Genomic DNA, 16,102 nt, shown 5'->3' with positions numbered 1-16,102 from the left:
CAAAATCCTTGAGGAGAATGCAGGGAGCAACCTCTTCGACCTCAGCCGTAGCAACATCTTCCTAGGAACAACGGCAAAGGCAAGGGAAGCAAGGGCAAAATGAACTCTTGCGATTTCATCAAGATCAAAAGCTTTTGCACAGCAAAGGAAACAGTTAACAAAACCAAAAGACAACTGACAGAATGGGAGAAGATATTTGCAAACGACATATCAGATAAAGGGCTAGTATCCAAAATCTATAAGGAACTTAGCAAACTCAACACTCAAAGAACAAACAATCCAATCAAGAAATGGGCAGAGGACATGAACAGACATTTCTGCAAAGAAGACATCCAGATGGCCAACAGACACATGAAAAAGTGCTCCACGTCACTCGGCATCAGGGAAATACAAATCAAAACCACAATGAGATATCACCTCACACCAGTCAGAATGGCTAAAATTAACAAGTCAGGAAATGACAGATGCTGGCGAGGATGTGGAGAAAGGGGAACCCTCCTCCACTGTTGGTGGGAATGCAAGCTGGTGCAACCACTCTGGAAAACAGCATGGAGGTTCCTCAAAATGTTGAAAATAGAACTACCCTATGACCCAGCAATTGCACTACTGGGTATTTACCCTAAAGATACAAACATAGTGGTCCGAAGGGGCACGTGTACCCGAATGTTTATAGCAGCAATGTCTACAATAGCCAGACTATGGAAAGAACCTAGATGCCCATCAACAGATGAATGGATCAAGAAGAGGTGGTATATATACACAATGGAATACTATGCAGCCATCAAAAGAAATGAAATCATGCCATTTGCGACGACATGGATGGAACTAGAGCATATCATGCTTAGTGAAATAAGTCAATCAGAGAAAGACAACTATCATATGATCTCCCTGATATGAGGACATGGAGAAGCAACATGGGGGGGTAGGGGGATAGGAGAAGAATAAATGAAACAAGATGGGATTGGGAGGGAGACAAACCATAAATGACTCTTAATCTCACAAAACAAACTGGGGGTTGCTGGGGGGAGGTGGGATATGGAGAGGGGGAGGGGGCTATGGACATTGGGGAGGGTAAGTGCTATCGTGAGTGCTGTGAAGTGTGTAAACCTGGCTATTCACAGACCTGTACCCCTGGGGATAAAAATACATTATATGTTTATTAAAAAAAAAAATTTGGAAGGGGAGGCGAACCATAAGAGACTATGGACTCTGAAAAACAACCTGAGGGTTTTGAAGGGTCAGGGGTCGGAGGTTGGGGGAACAGGTGGTGGGTAATGGGGAGGGCACATTTTGCATGGAGCACTGGGTGTTGTGCAAAAAGAATGAATACTGTTACGCTGAAAAAATAAATAAAATGGAAAAAAAAATAAAGACAAATTATTGCTTTTCTTGAGCATGTATTTTATTCTCAACATTGTGTTATATCATAGAAAGAGTTCTAAGTATATGAATTACAAGTCCCCTTTCTTCAATATAGTTGCTAAGAATATTAGACTGATACATATGAAATAATTATATTATATACTACAAATACTTATATTAATACCTTTGTATCCTTCTATTATTACACAGGCTTTCAAAAAAGAAGCTATATAAGTGAAAATTTTCAGAGATCATAAAAATGATATAAAAACATAGATTCTATACTATTTTATTTTTTATATAAATATTTCACAGTATAACTTATTTTTTGTTTCGAAGAAAGCAATGTTATTTTATCTACCAATAAGCAAAAAACACATGAAAAAGGCACATTAAGTGAAAAGGTATAAAAATCTGAATGTCTTATTTTCCTATTATCTGTATTTGAATAAAAGTAAAGATATACAAATACGTTCTGTTACTTGTCTATTTCTCCAGTGTTACATAGTTCTGTAAACCACTATTGCATTTTACTCTAACTCCAAATCTGAGTCAGCATTTTAAACTCATCCAGCCTGTGGAAATTTGTTATGGGAGCCCTAGGAAACTAACAAAGTTACTCATTTCCAGATCATTCATCTTTACATTTTTAGCAGGCTAGTTTAAGACTACACAAAAAGAGGTATGATAATTTTACCTCTGAGACAGCATACAGAGCTATGATTAAGTTAAATTTAACAACAACTTGATTAATTAGTAATTGTCCTCATCACCTCTACCATCCTTGTCATTTTATCTATATGGCAATTTTTAGCTGGATGGAACTTTGTCATTACTTATTAAGCTTTGTAAATCTCCAATATAGAATTTTAAGTAAGTTGGGTATTGAATCATTTCTTCAAGTCTCTATGAGTTTACAGACCATGCAGTGCTTTATTCTATAGACTTAGAATTTAACTGTTTATTTTATAGTGAGAAGAGTCTATGCACTGAATACTGAGAATAATAAAATGGAATGAAGGTCCAGAAAATTGAAAACTGCAATGTGTAATGTTTATGTGGTCATGTTTCTTCTCTCATTTTTCTAGGATCTACCAACATATGTATTTAGGAGGCCTAAGTAGAGCAGGGCTAAGGAAAAAGATGAAAATCAAGATCTCATACTCCTATTCTCCCTAGTTAAAAGTGAGCATTACTTGCAACATCCTAGGTATTTCACTGGTCTTTTCCCCCCCTTCCTGTATGGGGATATGCACTTATACCTATGAACATAGGTGGAAGAAGGTGGTTTTGGTGGACATGGAGGATGGTTTGAAAGAGGGTCCCAGAACAAAACTGCAAGAATGAGGTCAGAAAAAGAGGGCATGCATAATGTTTTCAGGTCTGATACTCCCTCACCTTTTCACCTTCTCCAAGTGCCAACCATTACATTTACTTGAGGACTAAAGGCATTAACATCCACTGTTTATGAAAGTTTCAGACCCTCCCTAAAGATAATAATTAAGAGAATTAGGCAGACATTAAGACCCAATAGCCATTATTTTCACTAAGCTTGTTGGTGGCTTAAAGTTTTGAGGTTTGGATATTTTCTTTTTTATTTTTAGATGAGGAAACTATGATTTATTTTGTATGACTTGAGAAAGTTAAACAGAACAGAGGTATTTATTTAGTACATGCATGGGTCCTACAAATTGCCGAACTCTGAACTAGTGAGGCCACGACAAAGAATAATAAAATACAATCTACAATTTCCTCATGCTTTAAATCTAGAAAATAAGACCCTATACATCTAAAGTAATTCTACATAAATAACATTCCTGATAAGGACTGTATTTTTAAAAAGTGAAAAAGAAATTTTCAGGGCAAAAAGAGTTGCCTTCTACATTTGAAGAAAATGTGCATTGAATTGAAATAATGGAGGGCAAGGCAAGTGGAAGCATTCCAGAAAAGAGGGCAGGGCATCCAGATGGAAAAGAAACATAAAAAGATTCACCAGGGTTAAAGGGTGACAATCAAGTAAGGAGTGAAGATCATTCTCAGAGTAATTCAAAATTAAGGACTCAGGAAAAATGAGTTTCAGAGTAAAGATAGGATCAGACGGACAAGACAGACAAATTAAGAAGTTTGGCTTGATAAAGAATAGGAAACGTTTATAGAAGCATTTTCTTAGAATAGTCTTTCAGAATTGGATAAGGTGAACTAGAGAGAAAAAAGACTACAATATTATGGCAGGAGACAAAAGGAAAATAAATTGGAAAGGTAAGAACAAAGATGATTAGGTAACTGATTAAGATGGTGAGCCAGAAAGATAAAGCCCATGAGTCTATAAGAATGACATCTGAATAGACTATAAAGGTAGTGCTCCACAAAGTGTCACATATCTGAGGTGGCAAGTGGAGAAGCTGAAATCTATCTGATAAACTTTTGCCAGGGTAGGCCTTTGTCTGTTTTTTTGTTTTGTTTTGTTTTGTTTTAGTAATACGTCAGCTTGGGATAGGGGGTATCTTTTCTATTTTATCCTCCTCCAGAGAGAGCCAATCTCTAATTTGCTAGTGGTAACCACAGAGAGTGTCTGTAACTTAATCAACACTGCATTTTCAGGGCCCAGAAGAGAGCTTAATATATAGTAAATGTTTAGTTATATAAAGAATGTGCCCAAAATATAACAATGACAAGACTAAAACCAAAAATACCTAGAGAAACATTGTGTTTGTGACAGAAGTTGGTTAAAAAATTATCTTGAAAATGACACAGAGGAGAGAATTCCGAGATATTCTGTCTCACAGTCAATAGGAAATTGAGAATAGAGGTAAGTAGAGGGTTCTATAAGGCGTTTAATATTTGAGGGTACAGGGTTCTATAAGGTGTTTATTTGAGGGTAAAGGAGAGAACATTAGTAGTGAAGTCAGAAAAGCTTTCTTTGGGAATAAGTTCAGAGGAAGAACAGAAGAGACTGAGGACTCAGCTTTGAGGTTTCTCCAAAGTTAATGTTTGAAACTTTTAAAAAGAAATATCAGTGAAGGAAAAGCAAAGGTACCATTTCAAAATATGCAAAAGAGAGGGAAACATTTAGGGATGAAGAATTTCAAGAAAGAATTTATGATTAGCAGTGCAAATAGCAAAGGAAGATGAAATGTGACAAAATCCAAATAGAAATCTTTTAAATTGCCTAAAAAAATGCTTTCTTCTAAAAAGTATAAAGAGAAAGAACTTTAGATTCTAGATTATAAAGAAAACAATGTGGGGGTGGTTATTAAAAGAGGTAATTTCTAAAATTTGGCTGTGAAAGAAACAAGAAAGGAACCATAATTCAGTAAAGTGTAGCAGTTAAGAGATTTAGCCTGGAGTTAGGAAAAATTCAGGTTGAAATATCAGCTTTGGCAGTTATTTATTCTGTTATCATAGGCAATAAGTCAAATGCTCTGGATTTATTTCCTCATTTATAAAATAGGAATAGTACTATATGATTTATGGATTATTATAATGATAAAATGAAATAAAGTACAACTATATTTTAATTGGTAGCTATAGCCCTAAGTCAGATTATAGGGACAAATGATACAGTAAATTTTTTTTTAAAGATTTATTTGAGAGAGAGACAGTGAGAGAGAGCATGAGTGAGGAGAAGGTCAGAGGGAGAAGCAGACTCCCCATGGAGCTGGGAGCCTGATGTGGGACTCAATCCTGAGACTCTGGGATCATGACCTGAGCCGAAGGCAGTCGTCCAACCAACTGAGCCACCCAGGCATCCCTGATATAGTAATTTTTTTTTAAAGATTTTATTTATTTATTTGTCAGAGAGAGAGAGAGAGAGAAAGATCACAAGTAGGCAGAGAGGTAGGCAGAGGCAGAGGGAGAAGCAGGCTCCCTGCCGAGCAAGGAGCCCGATATGGGACTCGATCCCAGGATGCTAGGATCATGACCTGAGCCGAAGGCAGCTGCTTAACCAACTGAGCCACCCAGGCATCCCTGATATAGTAATTTTTAAACAAAAAACTGCCATAAATCACAATATACATAATTTTATGTGAACCCTATATAGTGATATATAAAATATAGTTTTAGTGTATTCTAATTACACACAAATTTATCTCTTCTTTACTTTTCTCTTTAAGTTTTCATTAAGCAACTTGTATTAGTCATGTAGTTTCCTAGGACTGCCATAACAAAGTACCACAATCTGGGTGGCTTAAACATCGAAACTTTATTTTCACAGTTCAGGAGGTTAGAAGTCTGAGATTAAAATTATGGCAGACTTAGTTTCTTGGGAGAGTCATAAGGGAAGGATCATTTCTTAGCCTGTCTCCTTAACTTGCAGATGGTCATCTCCCCACCTTCACATCATTTCTCCTCTATACATGTCTCTGCCTAAATATCTTATTCTATACTTGAGTCAGTGGATTAGAGTACACCTTGAAGATCTCATTTTAGGTGACTCACCTCTTTAAAAAACATGTCTGTGAATACAGTCACATTCTGCAGAACTGGGGGTTGGGATGTGGACATATGAATTTGAGGTACACAAAATTCACCCCATAATACAGATATAACTGAGTTTCTGTAAATTAATTACACTACTGTTTGGAATGGTATCTTTGACTTTAATAAGTAAGCCTTCAATAAATGACAGCTACTATTGTTCAGATGAACACCTTTTTAATAATTTTGACTTTTGAAAAGTCCAAACTAGGAAAGTGAAACTTCATTAACATAAATTTCCAAAAATGGGAAGTTGAAAGAAAAAAATCTCCAAAAAGAAAATACTGAGTATTTTGAACTGGTACATTCTAAAAATAGAGATATTTATAGGTTCCATTGCCTTTTACACAGGTAAACATGTGAAGTATTTGTATATTCATTGTGCAGAAGAAAAAAAAAAAACCCAAAACTTGGAATAACCTGAAAAAAAAATTAAATGATAATTCTTAGTTCAGCAGTTTCATAAATTATACAAATATGATAAGCCCAGCCTTCATAATCCTAATCTACTATAACTACTGTCCTCAAAGTGTCAAAGGGATAAGTTATCTGCCTTGGTTTCTGTATTTTAAACAAACTATCATTTACATGTAAGGGTGGCTAGAAAAGACAGAATACCTAGTATTGGACTTACTCCCCCTCGTGCCTACCACGACCGCTGACCCTGCCCCCGCCCCGGTCCCAATGCCTGCCCTGACACCTGCTCCTGCGGGGCTCCCAGACCCGCATCCAGAGCCCACAACTCTGCGGGGAGATCTCCCCGTAAAATTACCCTCCGTTCCGTCCCCTGACCCCGACATCCCCGCAGAATGTTTCCTCCCCTCCCCCTGTGTTCTTCCTCTCCTGTATGGAGTCACCGTCCTAGTCGCCTTCCATCTCCTCTATGCTGTGTATTATTTATTTTAAATAAAAGTTCTTGTTTTCCCTTGAAAAAAAAAATAGAAGTTTTAAAAAACAATAAAAACAACTGATTTCATACATCAGAAAGAAACCAGCATTGCACTGCATTCCTTGCCAGAAAGGAAGTTCAGGAAATGACCCTCCTCCCTGCCACACTGGTTTTCTCCCCAGATACAAAAACTACTCTGCAGGAAAACAGAGCCCATATAGAGAGTAGCAGTCTCAGAGGGTGTGGGAGTAAAGATCAGTGTAACAATCCCACTCCAGCCCATGGCCAACTCCTAACGTAATCACTCATAGGGCAAAACTCTGGAAATCCTAAAATGTGGATTAAAGAAGATGGAAAGCTCAAAAGATAAGCAGAGATTTCAGAGACATACAGCACTGAAAAGACAATGAGATTTAATTCAAGCCAGGGTATAAAATCTTTGGAGAACACTCCAGGTTTTCACCTGAAATCCCATAAAGTCTGTGTCCTTGAAGTATGACCACATCTTAAGTATAATGGCAAATTTGAAAAAGACCCATTCTGTGTCAAGTCCAGGGAGGAAACAGAAGCCTTCTGATCTCTGAGCTCTGCTCCTATGTCAGCTTAGCCCATGCTGCTTGCCTTGTGGCTGACGTGCTGTGAGTCAATTCATCTCCATGCTCTTAAAATATTCCAGATAGTGTTACTTTCCAGGATAAGCTTAGGTCTGCTTAGCTTCGAATAAGACTTAGTAGAATATGGTGCTTCAATAAGATGCTTCTGGTCTAGTCTCAGTTGCCACGTTGTTGTGGGGACCCAGATTCCTGTTGTGAGGCCAGCTGCTGTTCTCATTCTGACTTGACAAAAATCTAAGCACCTAGCTGGTTCCCCTCTTGTTCTCCCTCCTCCACCCAGATTTTCCATTTTCATGTCAAAGACAAATTAGTGACTTGAATCTCCACACTCCCCCACCGAAAAAGAAAAAGACCATTCTAATACAACCTAACACTAAGTCTGAAAAGTAAAGGAAGTCATGTCCAGCCTCTGACACGTAAACTTCAGCTTGGAAGATGTCACTCCCATCCTCACAAGTAAATGCTAACCAAAGTGCAAATCAGTAACTTTTTTTAGATCTATCAGACAGCTGAGGTCATAGAGCAAACTGATGCTCTGAAAACTGGAGAGACAAGTAAATACAAATAATCAAAGCTTAGCAGAAGCAGAATTTGCTAGAGCCAAGAACTAGTAGGAAAATATAAATTGCAATTGAACAACTGCTAGAGATTTGAGTATAAACACTTAAGGGGCAAGTTTGTTTGTTTGTTTGTTGTTGTTTTGTGAGGAGGAACATTTTTTGAGGTTTAGCTATAGGAACATCTCCTGGTTGTCATTGAAAAGATGGAAAAGAACCTTTTATAACTCTAGAAGGGTGTGTGTTGGCGGGGGAGAAGTAACAATTTGTTTTTTAGATATTTCCAGAACATTCTGTTTTCTGTCTGCTCTCAGAGGAAATTACTTTACCAAAGTCCAACTAATCTATAGGAAGGAAAATACCCAACTCCATATACCTCAATCCATCTTCTTACCGAGATAAACATAAAACTAAATGCCTATTTACTCTCATTCTTACTACCTAATACATCATGTCCAGCTTTCAGTAAAAAAATATAACGCATACTAAAAGGTGAGATAAAAATAGTCCAAAGAGACAAAGAAAGTAACAGAATAAGACTCAAATATGGTAGAATTTAAAAATTCCATACCCAGAATTTAAAATAACCATGGCTGGAGCACCTGGGTGACTCAGTGGGTTAAAGCCTGTGCCTTCTGCTCAGGTCATGATCCCAGGGTCCTGGGATCAAGCCCCACAGCAGGCTCTCTGCTCAGCAGGGAGCCTGCTTCCTCCTCTCTTTCTCTCTGCCTGCCTCTCTGCCTACTTGTGATCTCTGTCTGTCAAATAAATAAATAAAATCTTTAAGAAAAATAAAATAACCATGGCTAATATGCTAAGGGTTCTAAGACTGAAGTGAGAAACATGCAAATATAGGTAGACAATATAGAGAGATGAAAATGCCAAGAAAGAATCAAAAACCCCCTTTGATTTTCAACAATTATACCATGTATCTAGGGAAAGATTTTTTTGCTTTTTTCTTCATTTTCTTCTTTCCTATTTGAGCTTTGTGGTGACTCTTGAATTAGTCAGTCAGAGTCTTTTTCTGGTTTTAGAAAATTTGTAGTTATAATTTACCAAGTTTGGGTTGTTGAGGTTTCTAGAATTTTTACTGAAGAATAACAGCAAGGGAGCTGCACAGGGGAAGGGTTCCAGAAACCTGCAGTGGAAAGCTCTCCTATATCCTTGATTGAGGGCTGGACAGTGCAGGTATCCATTACAATCTCTATAAGTTCTAAAAGAGGGCAGTCCCTGGGAACAGAATAGCCAACCACCTCAGTTTTCCTAGTACTGAAGAAGTTCCCAGAACCTGGAGATTTCAATTTTAAAATTGGGACAGTTCTGGACAAACCAGGATGAATGTGATCATCCTAACCGGGAAGTAGAAATTTGAAGAAAGATATGAGAGCATGTACAATGTTGGAAGATATTGCTGCTTTGGGGTAGGTAGAATGGAGAATTCAAACCAAGAAAATTTAGTTACAATCTAAAAAGTCATAACTCAGAAGTAAGGATCAAAACCTATATCAAAAGCTGTGTTACAGAACTAAGGACAAAAATTATACTGGTAAATTCTAACACAATCTAAAACCTATCTTGACAGGATCAATGAAGTCAGGAAGCAACTTACACAACTTCCAGAAAAACATTCAGCACCTATTAAAGGAAAAGAATATATTCCAGATTCAATGTAACAAAATAGTCACACAGTCAAGTACACAATAAAAGTACTAGAATGTAAATAAGCAGGAAATCATGATTCCCTAATGAAGGAAAACGTTACTTAATAAAAAGAGACTTCTTGGTGACACAGATGTTGTAAATTGACAGATAAGGACATTAAAACACGTTACTATAAACCTTGATTTCTCCATCTTGGCACTAGTGAAATTTTGAACCAGATAATTCCTTGTTGGAGTGGCTTTCTTGTGCGTTGTAGGATATTCAGCATCATCTGTGGCCTGTACCCACCAGATGCCAATAACAATTCTCTCAACCAACTTGTGACATCCAAAAATTTCTCAGACATTACCAAATATCAACTAGAGATGGGGGGGGAGACACCCCCCCCCCCGTTTAAGAACCACTGTTGTACACTGGAAAAGAGAGTGATTGTCAGGATATATAGTTAACTGAAAAAAAGTGAATCTTAGAATACAATGAATGGAATGCTCACTTCTTTGTAAAAAGAAAGAGGCAAAAATATTTTATTTTTGAATATAGCAGAAAGATAAATCAAAACTGATTATAATGGTTATTCTATGAAGAGAATGGGAATAAGATATAGGAGATAGGAACAGAAGTGAGCCTTCTCTGAATACAACTTGCTATACAGTTTAAACATAAGAAATACAAGTATTTACATTTTCAAAAATAATATTACACAAAAAGAAAAAATACCTAAAATTTTTAAATGGAAATAAATTTAATCATACAAGAAAAAATCTGTTCAAGTGATTCTATAGCATGACTATATTAGAAGAATATAGGTCCTAAGTAGAAATGAAGCTATGGGAATAAACCTTAAAGTTTACTCTATAATTATAATACTTTTTTTAAGATTTTACTTATTTGACAGAAAGATAGAGAGATCACAAATAGGCAAAGTAGCAGGCAGAGAGAAGGAGAAGCAGGTTCCTTACTGAGCAGAGACCCAAGGTGGGTCTCCATCCCAAGACTCTGGGACAATGACCTAAGCTGAAGGCAGAGACTTAACCCTTTGAGCCACCCAGGCGCCCCTATAATTATAATTATTATCAGCAGCATTTTCAAATTTATTTATAATACTATAGGATAATGGAAATAAGAATCAGAGGTACCTAACATACTATTTCTTGAAACTGAAAAATGGCAAGTAAAATAGAATAATTATTTAACTCACCTTTCCTCTTACAAACTTTGTTTCAAAATACCTGATAACTTCTACCTGAAGGTGGGAAGTTTTAACCAAAGAATTCTAGCTAATAAGTGTGGGAGAAATTATAAAATCATAAAAACCATATTTTGCAATTCTAATAAAATAATTATTTCAGTTCATGATTATCAACAGAGAAAATATTGTATGAAAAGTTGATAGAGAACTTCAATAGGAAAATAAGTCTTAAATAGTTAAACCTGAAGCTGAAACCTCTGACATTAACTTCCATTTATAGAATATACTAAAACAAACAATCAAAAAAAGTTAAATGATACCAAGGATATAAACACATAAACCCAAAATGCAAAATACTCCACATAAGAAGTAACTCTTCTGGAATAGTCAATAGCGAGATAATAAAGGATGAGTGATTTTACACGTTAAGGGAGATTTTAAGAGACCAAACAACCAAAAGTAATATGCAGTTACTATTTGGACTGTGACTCAAAGAAACTGTCAAAAAGACATTTTTGAGATAGGTAGAGCAATTCAATTTTGTAATGAGTATTAGGTGATCTTAGAGCTTTACTTAAAATATTTTGTTGGCATTATGGCTATATGAAATGCTCTTATTACATAAAGGAAAACTCTAAAACATATATAGAAAATTCTCAATTCTTGAATTAGTTTTAAAATATGACAACAAAGAAAAAAGAAATACAGATGAAGCAAATGATGTAAAAGCTTAATAAATGCTGAATCTGGATGATGAAAATATGTGAGTTAATTGTATTAGTCATTACTTTCATTTATTTGTGAAACTAGTAACAGAATAAAGATTTAAAATCATATGATCACTTCTGATGTAGAAAAACATTTGACAAAATTCAATAACTTTTCATATAAAAACTCTCAACAAATTATGTATAGAATGAACGTGCCTTCACATGATAAAGGCCATACATGGTACCAGCCATTGTGACAGGTATGAGGTGACATCTCATTGTGATTTTTATTTGTATTTCAATAATGATTATTTGAGCATCTTTTATGTGTCTGTTGGCATACACTAATTCCAATTCTAGATATTTACATGGAGAAAATAAAAACACTAACTTGAAAAGATATGTGTACCCCTATGTTTATTGCAACATTATTTATAGCAGCCAAGATATGGAAGCGACCTAAGTGTATATCAATGAATAAGTGGGGGGGGGGGAATGTGGTGCATATATATATATAATGGAATATTATTCAGCCGTGTTAAAAAAAAAAAAAAAGAATGAAATCTTTCCATTTGCAGTAACATGGATAGGACCTGAAAGGTACAATGCTGAAATAAGTCAGAATAAAAAAGGCAAATACCATTATGATTTTATTTATAGATATAATCTAAAAACAAAACAAATGATCAAAGAAAACAGGCAGACTCACAAAGGCAAAGAATGAAATGATAGTTTCTAGAGGATAAGTGGATGGGAAAACAGGTGAAATAGGTGGAGAGGATTAGGAGGTACAAACTTCACTTATAAAATAAGGAAGTCTTGGGATATAAAGAAACACAGGGAATATACTCAATAATATTGTAATAACTCCGTATTGTGACAGATGGTAACTGGACTTAATGTGGTGAGCATTTCATAATGTATATAAATGTTGAGTAACTATGTTATGCACCTGAAACTAAGATAACATTATATTGTATTTCAGGGCACCTGGGTGGCTCAGTCAGTTTAGCACCTACCTTTGGCTCAGGTCATGAACTAGGGATCTAGCCCTGCATGCCACTCCCTGCTCAGCAGGGAGTCTGCTTCTCCCTCTGACCCTCCTCCGACCCCTCCTTGAGCATGTGTGCTCTCTCTCTCTCTCTCCCAAATACACAAAAATTAAAAAAAATTTTCAAAGGTAAAGAAATACATTTTTTAAATAAAGGCCACATATGACAAGCCCATAGCTAACATCATACTGAATAGTGAAAAGCTGAAATTTTTTACTATAAGATCAGAAACAAAACAAGGGTGTCCAGTCTCACAAATTCTATTCAACATTGTACTGGAAGTCCTAGTCAGAGCAACAGGTCAACAGGTCAAGAAAAAGAAATAAATGGCATCCAGATCATAAGAAGAAAAGTTATATTGTCTCTCTTTGCGAATGACATGATCTTATATATAGAAAACCCTGAAGACTCCACACACAAACACACAAACAAAAATTAGAGTAAGTGAATTAAGTAAAGTTGCAGGATATAAAATCAATATACAAAAATCAATGCATTTCTATATACCAATGAGGAACTATCTGAAAAATAATTTAAGAAAACAATCCCATTTACAATAGCAACAAAAATAATAAAATATTTAGGAATAAATTTAACACCAAGGCAGTGAAAGATCTGTACTCTGGAAACCAGAACACATTGATGAAAGAAACTGAAGTAGACACAAATAAATGAAAGATACTCCATGTTCGTGGATTCAAAGATTTAATATTGTGAAAATGACCATACTATTAAAACAATCTACAGGTTCATTGCAATCTTTATCAAAATTTCAATGATTTTTTCATAGAAATAGAAAAAACATTCTAAGAGGCATATGGAACCACAAACAACCCTATTGGCCAAAACAATAAGTGCTGTTGGGAAAACAGAATATCCACATGAAGAAAACAGAATATCCACATGTAGAAGAAATTAAACCCTATAATTATAACACTCATAAAAGTAAATGCAAGATCTGAAACCATAAAACTCCTTGAAAAAATCTTAGGGGAAAATCTCCTTAACACTGGTCTTACCAATTATTTTCTGGATATGGTACCAAAATGCAAAGGTAACAAAAGCAAAAATCAACAAGTAGGACTACATCAGTCTACAAAGGTTATCTGTACAATAAAGGAAACAGTCAATGAAATGAGAAGGCAACCTATGAAATGGGGAAAAATTGCAAACCATATATCTAATAAAGGTTTAATATCCTAAATATATTAAAAAACTCTTACAACTTAATATAAAAAAATCAAATAATCCAATTAAAATTGGGCATAAGACCTGACATTTTTCCAAAGAAGACATAGAAACAGTCAACAGGAAGATGAAAAGGTGCTGAACATCACTAGCCATCAGGAAAACACAAACTAAAACCACAATGAGATATCACCTCTTACCTATCAGAATACCTATTTAAAAGTAAAAAATAACAATTGTGAGTGAAGATGAGAAAAGAAAACCCTTGGGCGTGTTCATAAGAATGTAAATTGGTATAGTCATTATGAAAATTAGTATGAAGTTTCCTCAATAAACTGAAACTATCATATGATCCAGCAATCCTACTTCTGGATTTATAGTCAAAGGAAATGAAATAAGTATCTCAAAGAGTTATCTGCACTCCCATGTTCATTGCAGCATTATTCACAATAGGGAAGATATGGCAACAACCTAAGTGCCCATCATCAAATGAATTAAAAAAAGTGAAGAAAAAAAAAATGTGTGTGTGTATATACATATATAAATGTATATACATTTATAAATACACATATAATTGTTAGGTCCATTATTAAACAAAACGAGACTGAGACAAAGTGAAAGTTATGCAAAACTCTATTCTATGCTAAGCATTAGAAGTCAGACTGACGGGCCAGGGCCCTCTCCAAAGAGAGCGACCACCCCCAGTTTACAGGTTCAAGAATTGACTGACTGACCGGTCAGGGCCACCTCCGAAGAGGGCGACCCCTCCCCATCTTACAGACTACCTTTTATAGAGCAAAAGTCTGGCCACACATAGGTGGCCAATGAGATTGTAGTCATGTTAGGTCACAAGCAGGTGGCCAACTGAATTACAATTTACCCTACAGTAGCTGTTTGACCTAACCTATTACTCTGGTCAGAACTGATGCTCAAGGTTGGCTCCCAAATGGTGGGGTTTACATTCTTTGGTGGTTAGGGAAAAAGTATGTGTGTTTCTTAATGATTGGATGTCTCCACCTGGCCTGACTCGTCCTTGTATTCTGGGCTCTGTTATTAGGAACTAGCTGACCATATTTTACTGGTTTCCCAGACTTGCTTCTATGTAAATTTCTCTGGGGGGAGGGGAGGCAGGGTCAGTTTAAGTTTTACTGCACAAACAACAAAATGGCTTTTAACCAAGATGGAGTCACTCTGGCTAAATAGGTCCTTACAATAATATATATTATTCAGCCATAGGAAAAAAGGAAAATCTGTTGCTTTTCCAATGTGGATAACTTGTGAAACGTATGTTAAGTGACACACTGGAGGACAAACACTGAATAATCTCACCTACCTATGTCACCTTTAAAAAGTTAAACTCATAGAACCAGAGAGTAGACAGTGGTTGCCAAGGGCTGGGGGCCTGGGAGTCTGGGGAGAGATGGGGAAATGTTCGTCAAAGGGTATAAACTTTCAGTTATAAGGTGAATACATTCTGGAGGTCTAATGTATAACATTAGTTATTATACCTAATAATTACTATAAATTACTCCCTATTTGAAATTTGCTACAAGAGTGATATTAAGTGTTCATCACACACACACACAAAGTTTCCATGCAAACTAAGGAGATCGATATATAATTAACCTGATTGTTTAACATTTCACAATGTATACATACATTAAATCATCACATTGTACACATTAAGTAAAATAATGTACAACCCAAAAAAATTTATGAAATAATGTTTTCAAAGAATATTTAATGACATGGGGAAATGATACTGGCATAAGAACGTATTACATATGGCTCCAATTTTTATTTTTCTCTGGGTTGTAATTATAGATTATTTTTCTTTAAACATGATTTTTTATGTTTTTAGACATATATTTATAATTACAAAATGTATATAATTTAAAGCAATGTTCATAAAGCCATGTTAAGCCCTGTACTAACCTGACACAGCTTTTACCTCTTTGTCTGCTGTGCCACACCTTTGATTATTTTAGCTAAGATTAACTTGTCACCTTCCCATTAACAGAGCTGTCAGAAATTTCACCTTTGGTATTATCTACTCTAATATTTCAACATGTCTGATTATCATCATTATTAATAATTATAATTCTGGAAAATTTAATAATTTTAAGTCATAATACTATTCATTCAGCAAACATTTACTTTATCTAGTATTTGTCAGGCACTGTTCTAGGCACAAGGGCATAAAATACTGAAAAATGGAGACTGTGCTCTAATAGAGCTCAGAATCTCGGGCTACTAAACACAGAAAGGAATGACATATCCTCAAAGTATCTAATAGCAATGCCACCTCTTGAAACAAGAATGAATATAATGTCTTTAGTCTTACAAGATATCCAGTTTCCAAGACTAATCATATAAAACCCCAACATTCAACACTTTGTC

This window comes from Meles meles, chromosome 9, assembly GCF_922984935.1.
Source record: "Meles meles chromosome 9, mMelMel3.1 paternal haplotype, whole genome shotgun sequence".
NCBI lineage: Eukaryota > Metazoa > Chordata > Mammalia > Carnivora > Mustelidae > Meles > Meles meles.
The sequence above is the reverse complement of the archived record's forward strand: the minus strand, read 5'-3'. Positions refer to the sequence as shown.